At 44.1% G+C, this 19,129-nt stretch overlaps 1 protein-coding gene across 3 annotated transcripts in view; it reads left to right on the forward strand.

The window, feature by feature from the left end:
* The window catches only part of LOC134352935 (cysteinyl leukotriene receptor 1-like), a 75,716-nt gene that overhangs the window by 25,831 nt on the left and 30,756 nt on the right, over positions 1-19,129 (forward strand). For 2 of the 3 annotated variants that reach the window (XM_063060583.1, XM_063060582.1), the window contains exon 2: positions 8,262-8,367. The exons of the other annotated variant lie outside the window; for it this stretch is intronic. The gene's annotated coding sequence lies outside the window, so the exon portion shown is untranslated. The remainder of the gene's footprint in view (positions 1-8,261; positions 8,368-19,129) is intronic. 3 annotated transcript variants of the gene reach the window in all.

A 19,129-nucleotide genomic window follows, 5' to 3' on the forward strand; every position in this document is an offset into this window, starting at 1 on the left:
TTTTTTTACCGTGCCCATGCTCGTGCCCGCGCCCGTGCTCTTTATCAAATTATAGTATTGCCTTGCACTGTTGTAACAACATGTTATAATTGTGTGGTTTTGTCAGTTTTAGTCTTGGTTTGTCCTGTGTTTTTTGTGATATCATTCTGGAGGAACATTGTATCATGTTTTAATGCATGCATTTCTAAATGACAATAAAGGAGGACTGAGTGTCCTCATAATCTAAAAAAAAGTACAGCTCCAATGAAATATTTATATTTGCTGATGACACCACTGTTATTGGCCAACCAAAGGTGGTGACTAATTGGCTTATAGGAGGGAGGTTGAAAGTCTGGTTGAGTGGTGTCACAACAACAGCCTCACTCAACATCAGCAAAGCCACAGAGATGATTATACAGTACAGGAGGAACAATCTGGAGGTCCAAGAGCCTCATTATGGGTTTGGAGGTGAAGAGAATCAGTAGCTTTAAATTCCTTGCTGTTAACATACGCAGAGGTCTGTCCTGGGACCAGCATGTTCGTACCATCAAAAAGAAAGCACAGTAGCATCTATACTTTATGAAAAGCTTGTGTAGATTCTGCATGTCACCAAAATCTTTGACAAACTTCTATAGTTGCACAATGGAGAGTATCCTAACTGGTTGCATTAGAAGCTGATATGGAAACACCGATGCCCAGAAACAGAAAAGTCTACAGAAGGGGTAAATAATCCTATCCATCGCAGATGAAACACTCCCCACAAATGAATACATTTACATGGAGCACTGCCACAAGAAAGCAGTATCCATTGTCAAAGAACACCACCATCGAGGCAAGGCCCTATTCTCATTACTACCATCGGACAGGACGTAAAGGAGCCTTGTATCTTACACCAGCAGGTTCAGGAACAGTTATTACCTTACAACCATCAGGCTCCTGAACCGGTGTGAATAACTTCATTCACCACTACTCTGAATGGATCCTACAACATACAGACTCACTTTCCAGGACTCTTTACAACTCACGTTCTCACTATTATTTGTATTTGCACAGATTGTTTTCTTTTGCACATTGGTTCTTTGTCATTTTTGTCTGTTTATGTATAGATCTTTGTAAAATTCCATTGTATTTCTTTTTTCCCTGAAAATGCCTTCAAGGAAATGAAGATATATGTACTTTAATAATAAATTTCCTTTGAACTTTATACTATGATGAGGTAATCTATAGGAGGCTCTGCATATAGATGCGTCTGAAGGGCCTATCTGTCAGAGTACATGGCAAGTCACACTCCCACTATCAGTTTTCCTAGGATTGAAGCATCAGGAGATCTGTCACCTTTAACAGACAAAACTGCCATGTAGTAAGCAAAGTTTTCCAAACGATTGGAGCAGGATAGTCCAGTACTCCACTTCTCCACTTTTGGATTTTTGGCAGACCAGATAACATGCCAGTGTTCTCCAGATGCATCAGGAACAGACTTTCCTATTGATCATCCACAACAAAACTAGCATTGACCTTGACCTTGGTGGAAATTGGTACCCTTTGTTCCCCTGACCAAATGGCACGTGTCTCTCCTCCAAAGGGACCATCTGCCGGTCTGAATTTTTTTTAAAAAGCATAACAGCAAGTGGGGAGGGGAGAGGATACGAGTAATTGAGGTGCTCATGTGACTTGTTAATGAATAGGAGCAGAAGATACAGCAAGATTATACAATATGCTAAGGAAGTTTTGTACATACTGTGATTTGCAATAATGTTGGCCCCTAACCTAGCTTCACGGTACAAAGGCAATGATTAACAGCACTAGGTTCTCAAAAGAACTGTGTCACTGAGACTAAACGGTGGAACTTCCAGTTTACAATTGAGCAATCTTCTCTTGCAGAATGTGAAAGTGTGTTTATGTATGTAATATGTCAGCAATGGTATGGCAGCCTGAAAGGTGGTGTCAATGGTATATTCAGATGGGATTTATGGCAAACATATTTACCTAGAATAAATGAATGAAGTCTTTCACACTTGTATCAGGGCCACTGTGCCTCACACCTGACTTTTTTTGCCCCTAAAATTAGACTTTATTCTCGATAAGAAAGAAAGAGTGCTAGAAAAAGCTTTGTATTGTCAGTATATTGCATTGGGTATAACTTTAAAGAGAGGGAAAGAAAAACACTACCAAAACTTAACACCATTACCATCACTTAGTTCCCTGAGGTGGAACCCTTTCCATTGGTCGAGCAGCTCCTCGCAACTGATGTTGATTTATTTTTCCATGTTCTCCCATTAACACATCATCTCAGAGTGCAGGAAGGATTCTGAAGCCCTTGGCTTGCCAACTACAAGGTCAGGATGCAAGGTGCCTGGAACGATAGTAATGTTTGAATAAGTTGCCATGTGCACTTTGCAGTTGAACCCTGAACACCCCTGCTGAGTTTCACCTTCACTAATTCTGCTAAAATGGCACAGGGATATACCAGTGAGGAAAGCAATGCATTGTGGGTCTTCTGTCAGGCAGTGTGGCCGTGGTTGAAAATTGCACTTCAGTGCCAAAACTTTTCAGCAGCTGTTTTTAAGGGAAAGAGAAATTCATATCTTAGTTCCTTTCTAAAAATCTTATATACCATACATAGCCAATTACTGTTGCTAGGCTGCATCACATTTACTGGCAGATAGCATCTATAAAACTACTTAGTTGAAGCTGTAGGTAAAAACGCCTATGAGGACTGGTGTGTGTTCCCTCATCTTACCCTTTCTGAAGTCCACAATCAGTCCTTTGGTCTTATTAACGTTGAGTGCAAGGTTGCTGGTGCAACACCACTCAACTAGCTGATGTATCTCTTTCTCATCACCATCTGAAAGTCTGCCAACACTAGTTCTATCAGCAGCAAATTTATAGAAGGCACTTGAGCTGTGCCTAGCCACACAGTCATAGCTGTAGAGAGAGTAGAGCAGTGGGCTAGGAAGTCAAGGTTCCATTTGCAGAGGGAGATACAGAAGACCAGGTTCTAAAACCTTTCATTCAGAACTGTAGGAATGATTGTGTTAAACGTTGAGCTGCAGTCAATAAATACCATACTGACATAGGTATTTGTATTATCCAGATGATCCAAGGCTGTGTAAAAAGCCAATGAGATCACATCCACCTTGTGGCGATAGGCAAATTGCAGTGGGTCCAGGTCCTTGCTGAGAGAATAGTCAGTTCTAGCCATAAAGAACCTCTCGTGCAAATCATCTCTGTAGCTGTGAGTGCGATTGGACAATAGTCATTAAGGCAGCACACTCTGCTCTCTTGGGCACTGGTATAATTGTTGCCTTTTTGAAGCAGGTTGGAACTTCTGACTGTAGAAATGAGAGATTGAAAAGTCTGTTTGAACACCCCCACCAGTTGGTTGGCACAGGCTTTCAGAGCCTTACCAGGTTTTCTATCAGGGCCTGCTGCCTTCCGAGGGTTCACCCTCTTGAAAGACAGCTGATGTTGGCCTCCGAGACAAAGATCACAGGGTGCTGCCAGGGTTCTCATGAGCTGTAGTTTTATCCTCCCTTTGAAAGTGTGCTTAAAAGGCATTGCGCTCATCTGGGAGTGAAGCATCGCTGCCATTCACGACGTTATGTTTCACCTTGTAGCACCTGCAAACCCTGCCAGAGTTGACGCGCGTACGATTTTGCCTTCAACCCATTCGTAAGTGTTCCTTAGCTCTTGAGGTAGCCCTCTGCAAGTTGTACATGGTTTTTCTTGTACATTCCTGGATCGTCAGACTTGAATGTCAGAGATCTAGCCCTCAGCAGGCTACGAAGCTCCTGGTTCATTCATATGGTGTGTACAGTATGTTCTCGTAGGCACACACTCATCCACACAGGTTTGAATGAAGTCAGTGACAGCTGTGGCATACTCATTCAGACATGAAGATGAATCCCTGAATATAGTTTAGTCCACTGATTTGAAGTGGTCCTGCAAGCGCTCCAGAGCCTCCCATGTGTGCTGCAGTCTCCAGTCTCTGCCTACACTCAAGGAGTAGACGTACAGCCGGTGATCAGACTTTCCAAAGTGTGGGCGTGGGATGGCACAGTAATCACTCTTGATGGGGTCACAGTGGTCCAATGTATTGGTTCCTCTAGTACGACAAGTGATTTGTTGGTAATAATTATTTAGAGACTATTTCAAGTTGGCCTTGTTAAAACACCCCAAAATGATAGGGTTCATTAGGATGCACTGTTTCATACCTGTTTATTACATCACGCAGTTTGCCTAGAGCTTGTTTGACACTGGCCTGAGGTTGGATGTGCACCATGACCAAAGTGATCACTGAAATCCCCCGCAGCAGATAAAACAGATGACACGTGATCACGCGGTGTCCCAGGTCAGAAGAGTAGGACTGGGATAGCACTGCAACATTTGTACATGGAATGTACGCCATTTCCTCTGCCTTTGAAACACTGAGCAGTCCTGTCTCAGTGGTGTCTATTGAACCCATCAAGCTGTATTGCTGTGTCAGGAATGGAGGGGGCCAACCAAAATTCCATGAAACAAAAAGCACAACTGGTCCTAAAGTCCCTCTGGTACAGAAATCCAGCTCTGAGATCTTCAATTTTATTTACCAGAGACTGTATGTTTGCCAGCAAGATGGTCGGTATTGGGAGTTGAAAGCCACACTTCCTTAGAGGAACTTTTAAATTAGAACAGCAACCTCTCCTCCGCTGTCTTAAAGGGGACTGTGCCAGCCACCAGAGTCCATTCGAGTTCTGTCGACTTTAAGTAGTAAGAGGTTTTTTAGTCACCTTAAAACAATGTTACTAACTGTCCAGACAGTTAGTGATAATATCTCCTCGCTGATGAGCAACACTGGTGCACCTCAACGGTGTGTGCTTAGCCCACTGCTCTACTCCCTTTATACCCATGACTGTGTAGCTAGGTATAGCTCAAATACTATCTTTAAATTCATTGATGATACAACCATTGTTGGTAGAATCTCAGGTGGAGGTGATAGGGCATTCAGGAGTGAGATATACCTGCTAGCTGAGTGATTTCACTGCAACAATCTTGCACTCAATGTCAGAAAGACAAAAGAGCTGATTGTGGACTTCAGGAAGAGTAAGATGAGGGAACACAAACCAATCCTCAAAGAGGGATTAGAAGTGGAGAGAGTGAGCATCTTCAAATTCCAGAGTGTCAAGATCTCTGTGGATCTAACCTGGTCCCAACATATCGAAGCATTTATATAGAGGGTAAGACAGTAGCTATTTTTCATTAGGAGTGTGAAGAGATTTGCTTTGTCAACTAAAACATTCAAAAACTTCTATAGATGTACTGTGGAGAGCATTCAGACAGGCTGCATCACAGTCTGGTATGGGGGGAGGGGTTAATTCAAAGGACCAAAAGAAGCTGCAGGAAGTTGTAACATTAGTCACCTCCACCTTGAGTACTAGCCTCCATAGTACCCAAGACATCTTCAGGGAGCAGTGTCTCAGAAAGGCGGTGTCCGATATTAAGGACACCCATCACCCAGGACATGCCCTCTTCTCACTGTTACCATCAGGAAAGAGGTACAGAACCCTGAACGTACACGCTCAGCCATTCCCCACTACCATACAAATCCTAAATGGACATTGAACCCATGAGCACTACCTCACTTTTTAAAAAGACATATTATTTCTGTTTTTGCATTACTTTTAATGCATTTAATATACATGTATGCTTACTGCAATTGATTTACTTACTTATTTATTTTTCTGTCCATGTTTTCATGTGTTGCATTAAGTTCAGAAATTTCACAACACAAGCTGGTGATAATAAACCTGAATCTGACCTTAGACATAGTTGTGGTTCTCAGCCGCAGCAGGCTGAAGTGAGAATATTCTATGGCTTCCATCAGAGCTGCTCGCACGAGTTGCCTTCTTGATGGCACCCCAGCAGCCATCTGCAACAAGCAACTGTACAAGGTTATCAAAGTTTTAGATGCCATGCCAGACCTTCGCAAATTCCTGAGGAAGTAGAGGCACTGCCATGTTTTCTTTGTGATTTCCAGGGATAGGTCCTCTGAAATGTTAACACTGACCCTCTCCATCTCTGATCCTCCGATGAGGACTGGCTCTGGACTTCTGGTTTCCTCCTCCTGAAGTCAATAATCAGTTCCTTGGTCTTGCTGACATTGAGTAAGAGTTTGTTATTATGACACCATTTAGACAGATTTTCAGTCTTCCTTGTATATGCTGATTCATCACCACTTCAATTTGGCTTGCGGCGGCGACATCATCAGCAAACTTAAATGTGCCATTGGACCTGTGCTTAGCCAAAGAGTGATAGTTGTAAAGTGAGTAGAGCAGGGGCCTAGTTTAGTATTGATCAGTATACTCTTCATTCTCGTAAAGGTGTCTTTTGCCATCCTTATTCTTCTTTTGATGTCAATGTCGCACCTGCCATCTGATGTCACCCAGCTTCCTAAGTAGCAAAAGTTCTGTACTTGTTTTATGTCTTTCCCGTTTATTCTCAGCCTGCAGATAGGATTCTCCTTCTTTTTGGATATCACCATACATTGTCTTTTTGCAGTTGATAGATAGACCCATTTTTGCACTTTCTTCAACAATTATATCAATTAAGTTTTGTAGTTCTTCCTCTGTACTTGCAATTAACACAGTGTCATCTGCATATCTGAAATTATTGATGTTTTCACCACCAACTTTGATTCCCAAGATGTCTCTTATTTTTTGTAATATTGTTTCACTGTACACACTAAATAAATCAGGGGAGAAAACACACCCTTGTCTATCGCCTCTCTTGAATCTCATAAACTGACTCACTCCTCCATCTATTCTTACAGCAGCAGTTTGTTCCCAGTACAGATTTCTGATTAGGCGGAGGTCTTTCGAACCTTGATCTAGTTTTCTGTAATATTTCAAATAACTTATTGTGCTTCACCTTATCAAATGCTTTTGTGTAGTCAATAAAACAAACAAACAAATCTTTCTACACTTGAATAGCTCGTTCTGATAGTATCTTTAACATCAGTATTGCGTTTCTTGTACCTTTGTCTTTCACAAAACCACATTGTTCTTTACTTATTTCAGCTTGTGACTTACTTTTAGCTCTTGTCATCAAAATACTTATAAGTATCTTGGTGATGAGACTCATTAAACTTATGGTCCTATGTAACTCACATTCCATTGCTCCAGGTTTCTTAACATGTACATAGTTTTCTGAAAATAGGACACAAGTAGATAGTGGTAAAGAATGTGCACAATTTACTTGCCTTCATCAGTTGGGTATTAAGAATAAAGGTCAGGAATTCATGCTCCTGTTTGGTTAGGCCAATTTATAATTTTTTGTTGAGTTCTGGTCAGCACATTACAGGAAGGATGTAGAGGTTTTTGAGGCTGTGGCAGAACCTTTACCAGGATGTTGACTGGATTCGAAAGTATTAGCCATAGGCTGAGGCTTGGCAAACTTGAATTGTTTTCTTGGGTGCAGCAGAGACTGAGAGATAACCTCACAGATGTATAAATAATTGAGAGGCATAGATAGAGTAGAATGGAAATTTTAAGTACTAGAGGGCAAAACTTTAACGTGACGGGGAGAAATTTAAAGGAGATGTGCAAGACAAGCATCTTTACACAGAGGAGTTGGTGTTAGGAATGCATAGCCAAGGGAAGTGGTAGGAGTTGGTACAGTAGCAATATTCTAGAGGCATTTACTCTACCCAAATTGTTCAGTAATATTTGACAATGAAATCACCCAAACTGCTTTGGATTTATTCTATACTGTCACTATTTTGCTGTATTGTGCAGTGGAGATGCTTTAAAATTCTTCTTGAGATCATTTTATGTTGAATTGCAATGGAAGCTACGGGAGTGTCAAAACAGCCCCTGGAGCAACTTGAACTGGGTCTGTTTATCCCTTGCATTAATTTGGAAAATTCATCAGGCAGCAGTCTGTTTGTGTTGGCATTTGTAAGTAGATGGGAAATCAAGTGATATATGTCAAGCAATTGTTTTATTTTGAACTCCTCTCTATTCAGTGTGCTTTGCCAGCTTTTACCTCTGCGTTGGAATGTCAAGCAGGCTTAGGATTCCAGCTTATTGTAAGCTTTCCTGGTTTTTTTAACAGGCGGTTTTATTTTTTAAAACACATTAATATACTAAAATACATTAAAGAGGACGTTCTTCCGTTCTTCCAGAAATGTCAGAATCACGGACTCAGCAGCACATCAGATTCTGCTATTGTGCTTGTGAATATGCATGTGTCAGCTAATTATTATTTCGTTATGGTGGTATTTAACTCCCTTCTTTTCATTGTAGCACTTGTCGAGACTTGAGCAAAGCACAGCAACATTACTCTGCCTACTTGCATTTGGCCTTGCCTGAGACGTGGACCATCGAGTTGAACTGACGCTGAAGACTAGTGGTATTCATTTTACGTTTAGATATTCCTTTCAGCTGCGATGTTGGCATTTAGTTTGTCCATTTGAGAGTTTTAGTTAATGGCCCTGATTGGCCTAGCATTTATTGCTTTCTTTCCCCTCTAACTCTGTTTGCATTAAAGTCTGTGAACCATCGACCTGCTTCAATGTCTCTTGCACCACACTTTGGCCATATCCGAATGAACTGACGGCAAGTCTTGACCACACAAAGATGGACCTAGCAGAGGGAGAGCAGCTGACCTTGGCCGTAAGATTCATTGGTCAGGTAGCAGACAGGTTACGGGCAATGGAGTCTGTTCTGAGTGACGTTACAAAGGTAATGAGGCAGATAATCTCGTGCTGACAAGCCCGGTCTCATCTGGAGGAACAGGTATCATCCCTAGCCGTAACGGTTGAACAGCTTACCGCAGACAATCGGACTCAGGTGTCTGAATTTCCGCTTTCACAGCTGCCGTCCACGAGCTCACTGTGGTCAGCCAGTGTCAGGTGACAGCCATTAAAGTTCTCGCCAACGCAATTCAGCAGCCTCTGGCCATGTCAGTCCTATTCCCAGCATCTTGCAGGTTCTCCTTTCCTGAATCCCCGACAGTCTCTGTCACTAATTGTCCCACTCCTGCACCCAGACCAGAACAGACTTCCGCCTTCGGACCCCCAAGGACTCCTGTGACCATACAGGAACCGAGTATTCCACCACCTGGCAGATATTCTGGTGATCCCGATGCTCCAGCAATTTTATTTCCCAATGTGAGCTGACATTTCAAGCCCAGCTTGATCATTTTGGTGATGATGCATGAAAAATGGTGTACATGATCAATCTCTGAGATGGACTTTCACTCAGTCTGTTCAACACCTTAAAGGAGCAAGGATACCCTACAGCCCAGTCATTCCGACACTTTGTGGCAGAGTTAAGGAGGGTTTTTGAGCTTCCAGTATGGGGTTAGGAGGCTGCCCGCCGACTCTTGGACCTGCACCAAGGCAGAGGGACGGTGAAAGCCTATGCAGTCAATTTCCCCACACTTGCAGTAGAGGTGGCATGGAATGAGAGATCTCTCTTCATCGCTTTCCAGCGTGGACTGAACGCAGGGGTCCAGCACAAGATTGTTGTCCATGACAAGCAGGATATTCTGAATGACCTGATTAATCTGGCTATCCGAGTTGATGACTGAACTGAGTGGCGCAGGGAAAGAACGTTTCAAGCTTCCTACGCACCATCTGATCACTGTCTTTCCTCCCTCTCCCTCATCACCCATCACTCAGTCCACAAAGGGCCTTTTGCAAGTGGGGCACATATGCCTATCTCAGGAGGAACGAGATTGGCACAGGAGAATAGTTTCCTGCCTCTATTATGGCGATCCAGGACATTTCCAGGCCGCATGACCAATTGTCCAGTAAAAGAGGACACTGCCCAACAAGAAGTGGAGTTCTGATGGTTCAGGTCTCTCTGTAATCAGCTTCTCCTAATTGTGTGATGCTCCCAGCTTCCTTGTCTCAGACCCATGAACTTAAGGCATTTATCGACTCTGGTACAGCCGGGAATCTCATGGACATCTCTCTGGCTCAACTCCAGGGAGTTCTGACTCAGGAATTAAGAGAAAAGACCAATGTCAAGGAGACCTCAGGCCACCAGCCAGATTCACCTTTCCACCCAACCCCTCCAACTGGTGCTCGAAGGCAACCATCATGAAGAACTCTCTATCTGGTTGATTTGCCTGAACTGCCACCGGGGCTTGGTCTCCCCGGTTGTTCTGAGATAACCCATGGATTGATTGGTCTCTTAAAGCACTCCTAGACTGGGGACTTGGATGTCTGTCTATCTGTGTGGCTCCAGCTCAGGGTGCAGTCTATGAATCCCCTCCTGTGTCAGCTAAGAATGTGGACCTGTCTGGGATTCCGGCTGAATATGTTGATCTTCTTGAGGTCTTCAGTAAAATGAAGGCCACCCACACTGGCCATACGACTGTTCATAGACCTTCTACCTTGCACTAAATCTTCCCAGGGCATCTGTGTTTGAACATCTCCAGGGAGCAACCATATTTTCCAAAATTGATCTGCGCAATGCTTACAGTCTTGTTCATATGAGAGAAGGGGATGAGTGGAAGACAGCTTTCAACACCTCTAATGGCCACTATAGGTACCTTGCGATGCCTTTTTGTCTGGCCAATGCTCTCGTTGCTTTCCAGGCCTTACTTAACGATGTGCTCAGGGACATGTTGAAGCAGTTGGTTTTTGTGTATTTAGATGACATCCTTATCTGTTCCTGCTCTCATCCGGAACATGTCCAGCATGTCCGGAGGGTTCTCAGATGGCTGCTCAAAAACAGCCTGTATACCAAGCCCAAGAAATGTGAATTCCATAAAGACCAGGTGTCGTTTTTGGGCTCTACACTTGCCCCATCCAGTGTTCAAATGGACCCGAGTAAGGTTCAGGCAGTTGCAGAGTGGCCCAAACCAGCTTCAGTTAAACAGATACGGTGCTTCATGGGAATTTCAAACCTTTATTGCTGCGTCAACTGGAATTTTGGCTCTGTTGCAGCTCCCATAAATGCACCCACCAGAAAGACTTCAGCAGGAATCCATTGGACAGGCAGTGCCAGCCAAGCATGTTCAGAACTAAAGCGACATTTCACCACTGGCCTGGTGCTGCAACACCCAGACCCATCGCAGCTACTCATAGTCAAGTTGGATGCATTGGATGTCAGCATTGGAGCTGTTCTCTCTCAGCACTATTCTGCGGATAGCCGGCTGCACCCTTGTGCTTTTCTTTCCCGTCACTGGACTCCAGCCGGGAGGAGTTACAATGTCGGGAACCAGAAACTTCTAGCAGTCAAGGAGGCCCTGGAGGAATGGCGACACTGGCTGGAGAGGGCAGAGCATCCATTCTTGGGCTGTACAGATCACAAGAACCTCTCCTGTATTCAGGATGCAAAGACACTGCATCAAGCCCAGTGGGCTCTCTTCTTCACACAGTTCAATTTCATCCTCACCTATCGTCCCGGCAGCAAGAATACAAAGGCCGACGCTCTCTCCGGGCAGTTCGATGGATCTGAGGACAATGCCAATCCAGAGCCCATTCTTCCTCACTTGTGTATCGCTGCTCCGGTGATCTGGCGAATAGAGGCAGAGGTGAGGACTGCCCAACAGTTAGACGCAGGCCGGGTGGGTACCTCCCAACCAGCTGTTTGTCCCTGCTGCAGTTCACTCTGAAGTCTTGATCACTCCTCCTGTCTGGCTGGACATCTAGGAATTCAACAGACCCAGGAAATCATAAAGAGACAATTTTGGTGACCATCTACGTCCCAGAATGTCCACGACTTCGTATTTGTCTGTCCCACCTGCACTCAGAACAAGACATCACACCAGCGTCCTGCCGGTTTGTTATGTCCACTGCCTGTGCCCCATCACCCCTGGTCCCTCCTGTCAGTGGATTTCATCTCTGGGCTTCCCCTGTTTAGTAGAAATATGACTATTTTGGTCGTTGCGGATCAATTTTCCAAGGCTGCCCACTTCATTGGCTTCCCTAAGCTTCTGTCAGCTCGTGAGACTGCCACGCTCGTGGTTCAACATGTGTTCAGGCTCCCCGGTTTTCCTCAAGACAGTGTCTGATCGTGCACCACAGTTCACTTCCTGCATTTGGAAGGCTTTCTGCTCTCTTGTAGGAGCCACAGCCAGCCTCTCATCTCGTTTCCACACCCAATCTAATGGCCAGACTGAGAGAGTGAACCAGGAGCTGGAGACAACCCTTCACTGCCTTCCCTCTTCCAACCCCACGTCCTGGATTTCCCAACTGGTCTGGGCAGAGATAACACACAATAACCTCCAGTCATCCTCCATAGGTATATCTCCCTTTGAATGTAAGAAAGAAGGGATTCCAGTGCCTGCTCTTCCCTGATCGGGAGGTTGATGTAGGAGTTCCTGCTGCTGAACAGCTGATCCAGTGCTACAAGGACACCTGAAGACAAGCCAGGGCTTCTCTGCTGCGCACCCAGAAACAACATGCCCAGCAGGCTGATTGGCTCCATAACAGGTAAAAGCCATTCAAACCAGGAGAGGGGGTCTGGTTGGCATCAAGGGATCTTCCCCTGAAAGTCAAGAGCCACAAAATGAAAAAGGTCCACCCAGTATTCCATGCTTCCCAGCTCAAGCCAGTTACTACCTTTCCCCTAGCTCCAGACATCCCACCGCCCCCTCCTCCAGGGCATCAAAGGGTATGGGGTGAAAGCAAGTGAGTGGAGCTGACTGGAAGAATTGGATCAGCCCATGATTGAATGGCAGAGCAGACTTGATGGGCCAAATGGCCTACTTCTGCTCCCATATCTTATGGTCTTATGGTCATATGGTAAATGGTTCCCTGGTCTATACTGTGCAGAACCTCCTGGCATCTCACTGGGTACATGGTAAGATCCAGTACCTTGAGGACTGGGAAAGGAATGGTCCTGAAGAACGTTTTTAGATCCCAGCGAAGGACATCTTGGACAAGCCACTCATCTGGGACTTCCAGCGGGTACATGTCTATTATGCCTTGGGAGCTGTACTTGTCACAACCACAGTCTCGGCAGCGCAGCAGATTTGGGAATTGCGTTCCTGAATATGTACGTGTCAGCTAATTATTATTTCATTACGGTGGTATTTAACTCCATCCTTTTTGTTGTAGCACTTGTCAAGACTTGAGCAAAGTACAGCAACATTACGCTACCTGCTTGCATTTGGCCTTGCCTGAGAAATTGGAATTGGACTGTCGAGTTGAATGATGCTGAAGACTAGCAGTATTCATTTTATATTTAGATATTCCTTTCAGCTGCAGTGTTGGCATCTCGTTTTCCATTTGAGAGGTTTAATTAACAGCCCTCTTTGGTCTAGTATTTATTGTTTTCCTTTCCCTTAAAACCCTGTTTGCATTAAAGTCTGAACTATTGACCCACTTCAGTGTCTCTCTCCCTCCACATTTGGACCATATCGAAATGAACTGACAACACATGGCATTTACACATTTCCTCAAAAATAGGAAACTTATGGCTCTGATCTCTGTTATCTTAAACTTTCACTAACTTCAGGAAAGTACTTTTTAAGTTACAGTTTGCTGTTAAACATGATCTTAATCAGTTATAACCACATACAGTACCATTTGATACAGCCAGAACTTGTATATTTTGTAATAGTAGATTGCTATCAAGGGTGAGAGTTGATTTTTAAGTATAATGGATTAGTTTTAGCTGTAAAGAGTTATTTAAAAGATCTACAGTTGGAAAATCAGGGATTAATCAAAGATGGTGAGCATGGTTTATAGGGGAATATCCTGATGAACCATTTGCTGGAGAAACTCAGAAGGTTGAGAAGCATCTATAAGAGAAAAAGAGTTTTTAACATTTTGGCCCGAAGCAGTCTCTCATGTCTCATAGCCCACAGAACACAGAATATTATAACACAGCACAGGCCATTTGCCCACGACATTAAGCTGACCTTTTAACCTACTCCAAGATCAATCTAACCCTTTCCTCTGACATAGTCCTCCATTTTCTATCATCCATGTGCCTATCTAAGAGTTTCTTAAATTCCCCTAATGTATATGTCCCTAATGCCACCTAAGGCAGGGCAATCCACACACTTACCGTTCTGTGCTTATATATAGAAAAAAACTTGCCCCTGACATTCCCCTGCACTTTCCTCTCATCACCTTAAAACCATGGCCTCTCACACTGGCCATTTCTGCCCTGGGAAAAAGTGACCTCTCATCCTCCTTCACTCCAGAGGAAAGTCCTAGCTTCCTCAACTTTTCCTAAGAAGACATGCCCTCTAATCCAGGCAGCACCCTGGTAAATCTCCTCTGCAACCTGACTAATGCTTCTACATCTTTCATATAAAGGAGGTGACCAGAACTGAACACAATATTCCAAGTGTAGTCTAACCAGGGTTTTATAGAGCTGCAACATGACCTCGCTCCTCTTGAGTTAATTCTCTTGACTATTGAAAGTCAGCACACCATACACTTTTGTAAAAACACTAATTTTTTTTTTTTGCTGTGACTTTGAGGGATCTATAGGAGTGGACCCAATTGTCACTCTGTTCCTCCACACTGCTGAGAATTCTTCCATTAACCCTCCATTCTACCTTGAGATTCGACCTTCCAAAGTAAATCACTTCACACCTTTCTGGGTTGAACTCCATCTGCCACTTCTTAGTCCAGCACTGCATCTTGTCAATGTCCCATTGTAACCTATGACAACCTTCTAAATTATCCATAACTCCACCGACTTTTATGTCATCTGCCAAGTCAATGGATAAAAATCACGAAGAGCAAGGTTCCCTGTGGAACACCACTGGTCACTGACCTTCAGGCAGAATATGCTCCATCTGCAACCTCCCTCTGCCTTCTATGTATCCAAATAGCCAGATTTCCCTGAATCCCATATCTCTTGACTTTCTGAATCAGTGTCTCAATCCCGAGTAACCAAATAGAAAGGTAACAAGATGCATTGCCATCAGCAGTGTGGTTGATGTAGTCTTTAACATTGAAAAACAGGTCCTAAAGTTTAGAATCAATACAAAAACCAAAATGAGTTGGCAAATTGAATCCAAAATTACATGTAATGGGAGATAGAGAATAATAGGGAGGGTTGCTTTTGTGATTGGAAGCCTGTGACCAGTGATGTACTAGGTGCTGGGGCTATGGTTGTATAATAATTTCAACAGGAATGTAGAAGGTGTGGTTAATAAGGGTAAAATGACACATTATTATTTAGACACTGAATGATGGTGACCCTAGTATAGAAGTTAAAGATCTCTGAAAGTGAGAGTACATAAGGTGATCAAAAAGGCATAAAAGATACTTGCCTTCATTGGGCAGGGCATAAAATTAGGAGCAGAAAGGTTATGGTTCACATTGAGAAAACATTGGTTGGGCTACACCAGGGAATTAGGTATTGTTTTGGATGCCGCACAATTGGATGGTCATGATTGCACTGGAGAAGGTGCACAGGAGTTTCACCGGCTTCTGGGGTGGACAGTTTCAGATATGAAACAAGACTGGATAGGTTGGATTTGTTTTCCCTAAAGCAGAAGAGACTGAAGTGGTGCCTGATGGCAAAGGATTAAAGGTGTGATAAATAGTAGGAAATCTATGTCCTTGGCAATGGTATCCTGCTTTCAAATTTTAGATAGGGGGTAAGAGGCTTAGAGGAAATGTAAGGGACATTTTCACCCAAGGGTGGTTGGAATCGTGTTGCCTAAGAGTGAGGCAGAACTTTCACAACATTTATGTCTTTAGATAAGCACCAACAGCAAAGGCATGCATCAAATCGAAATGATATTGATGGGAATGTGATGGCCAGCATAAAGGTCCATGCTATCCATGCTGGCCCTGATGGGCTGAAGGACTTGCTTCTGTGCTCTGTGGCTCTGTCTCTATGACGCACATGACAGGATGAAAGTTGATGAAAACTTTGATCAATGGTGGCAGCCACATCCTCAGAAAACATCTGTAGCTCAAAACTTTGGTTTCACTACTTCCATGGTCAGATTGCTGAAGGGATTGGGAGTCTGAGGCCACGGCTAGCCACAAACTATAAAAGAGCTCTCGGAGGGAGCCCAGCGAAGCAACCACTGGTTATGGATGAAGAGGAGTGACAGCAGCTGGGCCCTAAAATAACCCATGATGTGAAGGGGGGTGCACCTGGGACGCTGGGTCGCACTGTTCAGCCCTCTGGAGACGTAGTGGGCATAAATGACCCAATATCTAAGAAGGGGGGTGCCCACCTGATGACCCCTGGGAAGCATCTGCCCTCTACCAAGCCCCACCTCAAGATCTCTATGCTATGACCCGAGTTAGGGTCTGCTTATCAAAGGGATTGAAACATCTAGTCCTATGAGCTCAAACTATGGTCAATGAGCTGGAGTCTAGAAAAATTGATTGCTGTGCTGGATTAGGGAGTGAAAAAATATCTAGACACCATCCAAAGATGTAGTCCTACCTCTTAAAATGAGTACTGCAGAAATGGTTAGTTAAGAAGGACAATAACGTACGAGTAGTGAGCCGGGAAAAAAGAGTGATCCAGAAGGTGATGTTAGAGGTGCATTACCCCTTGCATTTGTCCTACAGGTACGATCAACCTGGATTCAGTATGGAATGCAACTCTTTCTGCTCCCTCCTCCCCACTACATGCAAATCAATATTAACTCACAAGTTGTCATACTTTGTACAACACTTACAAACCATTCACACTTGGAATCAGGTCAAAAAAATTCCTTGCTCTTAAGAGTTAAACAGTTGACCACACAGCTTGAAATACAATTAAGGAGTCTTTTAAACATTAAGACTTCAAAACAAAATAATACAGGAAGTTATTGGTAATGGAGAAGCACACATTCAAACATTCTCACAGCACCAAAGCTGAAACAACTTTCATGTTTTGTTACAATCCAACCTCTGATCCGTAGAGGGACCCGAATAGTAAGACTGTTTGTCCTACAGTCCGAAGCAATATGTCTCTCTTTACAAAATTAAAATATCTCCCTCCTCAGCAATCCTGAATTTCAATTCCTTGCTTCCAATCATGTCTGGAAGACGTGTAGATCTTACTTGTTTTCTCCCTACTGACTCTCAATGGCAGATGTACCTATTGCAGCAATTTTGTGGCCATTCCTCCTTCTTGGGCCCATGGTATTATTGTTCAGGCAGTGGGTAACACTGCTATACCCAGGGCCAGACCAGAATCTCCTGGCAGGTTGAGCTCAGGCTTTCCTTGAGCATATGCAGAAAGAGAGATTCATCCTAATCTAGACTGTCCTGCTTACCTGTAAGTCTGACATTTCTACTCCCCAAAATCCATGCTGATCTCATTGGCCTTTTGCAAAGTAAATCTATTATCAAAGCTCATATGTGTTACCATATATTACCTTGAGGTTCGTTTTGTTGCGGGAACTTGCAGGAAAACAAGAGCAGAGGAATTTATGAAAAGTTATACATAAACAGTGAAGACTGACAAACAACCAGGAGTCTTTGAAAGTGAGTTTGTAGGTTGTAGGAACAGTTCAGACTAGCGGTGATTGAAGTTTTCCATGCCAGTTCAGGAACCTTATGGTTGCAGGATAATAACTATTCCTGAAGCTGGTGGTGTGGGATCTAAGGCTTTTGTATCTCCTGCTGATGGTAGTAGTGAAAAGAAGGCATGGCCTGAGTCTTTGATGATGGATGCTGCTTTCTTGTGGCAGCGCTCCATGTGAATGTACTCAATGGTGGGGAGGGTCTTGCCTGTGATAGACATGGGTGTAGCTACCACTTTCTCTAACGTCTTCCATTCCTGGGCACTGGTTTTCCCATACCAGGCTGTGACGCGACTTTAAGGCATAGGAGTAGAATTAAGCCATTCAGCCTATCAAGTCTGTTCTGCCATTCCATCCTGGCTGATCTATTATCCCTCTCAACCCCATTTTCCTGCCTTCGCCCCGTGACCTTTGACTCCCCCCTACTAATCAAGAACCTATCAACCTTCGCTTTAAATATACTCAATGGGTTGACCTCCACAGCCATCTGTGACAATGAATTCCACAGATTCACTATCTTCTGGTGAAAGAATCTCCTCCTCATGGTGAAGGTTGTCCCTCTGAAGGCTGTGCCCTTCAGTCCTAGACTTACCCACTCTTAGGAAACATCCTTTCCACATCCTCTTTAACTATGTGTTTCAATATTCAATATGTTTCTTCACTTAGTCAGGATACTCTCCACTTTGCATCTATAGAAGTTTGTCAAAGTTTTTGGTGACATGCCAAATCTACACAAGCGTCTGATAAAGTAGAATGTTTGATGAAAATGCTACCATTCTGCTGGGTGTAAACCAATTCTTCAACTTTGCCCACTTCATTGTTCTCCCTAAGCTCCCTTTGGCTCATGAGACCACCACCCTCGTGATTCAGCATGTGTTCATTCTACATGGTCTCCGTCAGGACATAGCGTCTGATCAAGGACCACAGTTCACATCCCACTTTTGAAAGGCTCTCTGTTCTTTTGCAGGAGCCCCAGCCAGCCTCTCATCTAGCTTCCACCCCCAATCTAACGGCCAGACTGAGAGAGTGAATCAGCAGCTGGAGACAACTCTGTATTGCCTTGTCTCTTCCAATCCCACGTCCTGGAGTGCCCGATTTGATTGGGCAGAGATTTCTTCCTATATTGTGCAGTCATCTTCCACCAGCATGTCCCCGTTTGAATGCCAAAAGGGATTCCTGTCACTGACCAAAAGATTAACATGGGATTTCCTGCTGCTGAATAGTTTGTCCAATGCTACAGGGCTTCTTTGCTACGCACTCAGAAACAACATGCCCAGCAGGTTGACCAGCACCACCCACAGCTGAGACCTCTCAACCCAGGGGAGAAAGTCTGGTTGAAGTCTAGCGATCTTCCCTTGAAAGTCAAGAGCCGCAAATTGTCCCCATATGGGACTATTTATAGTGGAGGAGGTTATCAATAAGGTCTCATATAGGTTGCACCTACAATCAACAATGATTGTAGCTCAAGCCAGTCACGACTTCTGCCCTTGCTCCAGTCACCCCAGCTCCCTGCTTGGTGGATGGGTCTGTGATTTATTCTGTGCGACATGTTCTGGTTCTTCGCCAGTTGCAGGTCACAGGTCAGTATCTCATGGATTGGGAAGGGTTCCGGTCCATGATATGCTGTACAGGTATCTCATCTAGGACTTCCAGCAGACACAGGTCTGTCGTCTTGGGAGTTGCGCCTACAAAGGGGGGGCCCTGTCACCAC

This window comes from Mobula hypostoma, chromosome 10, assembly GCF_963921235.1.
Source record: "Mobula hypostoma chromosome 10, sMobHyp1.1, whole genome shotgun sequence".
NCBI lineage: Eukaryota > Metazoa > Chordata > Chondrichthyes > Myliobatiformes > Myliobatidae > Mobula > Mobula hypostoma.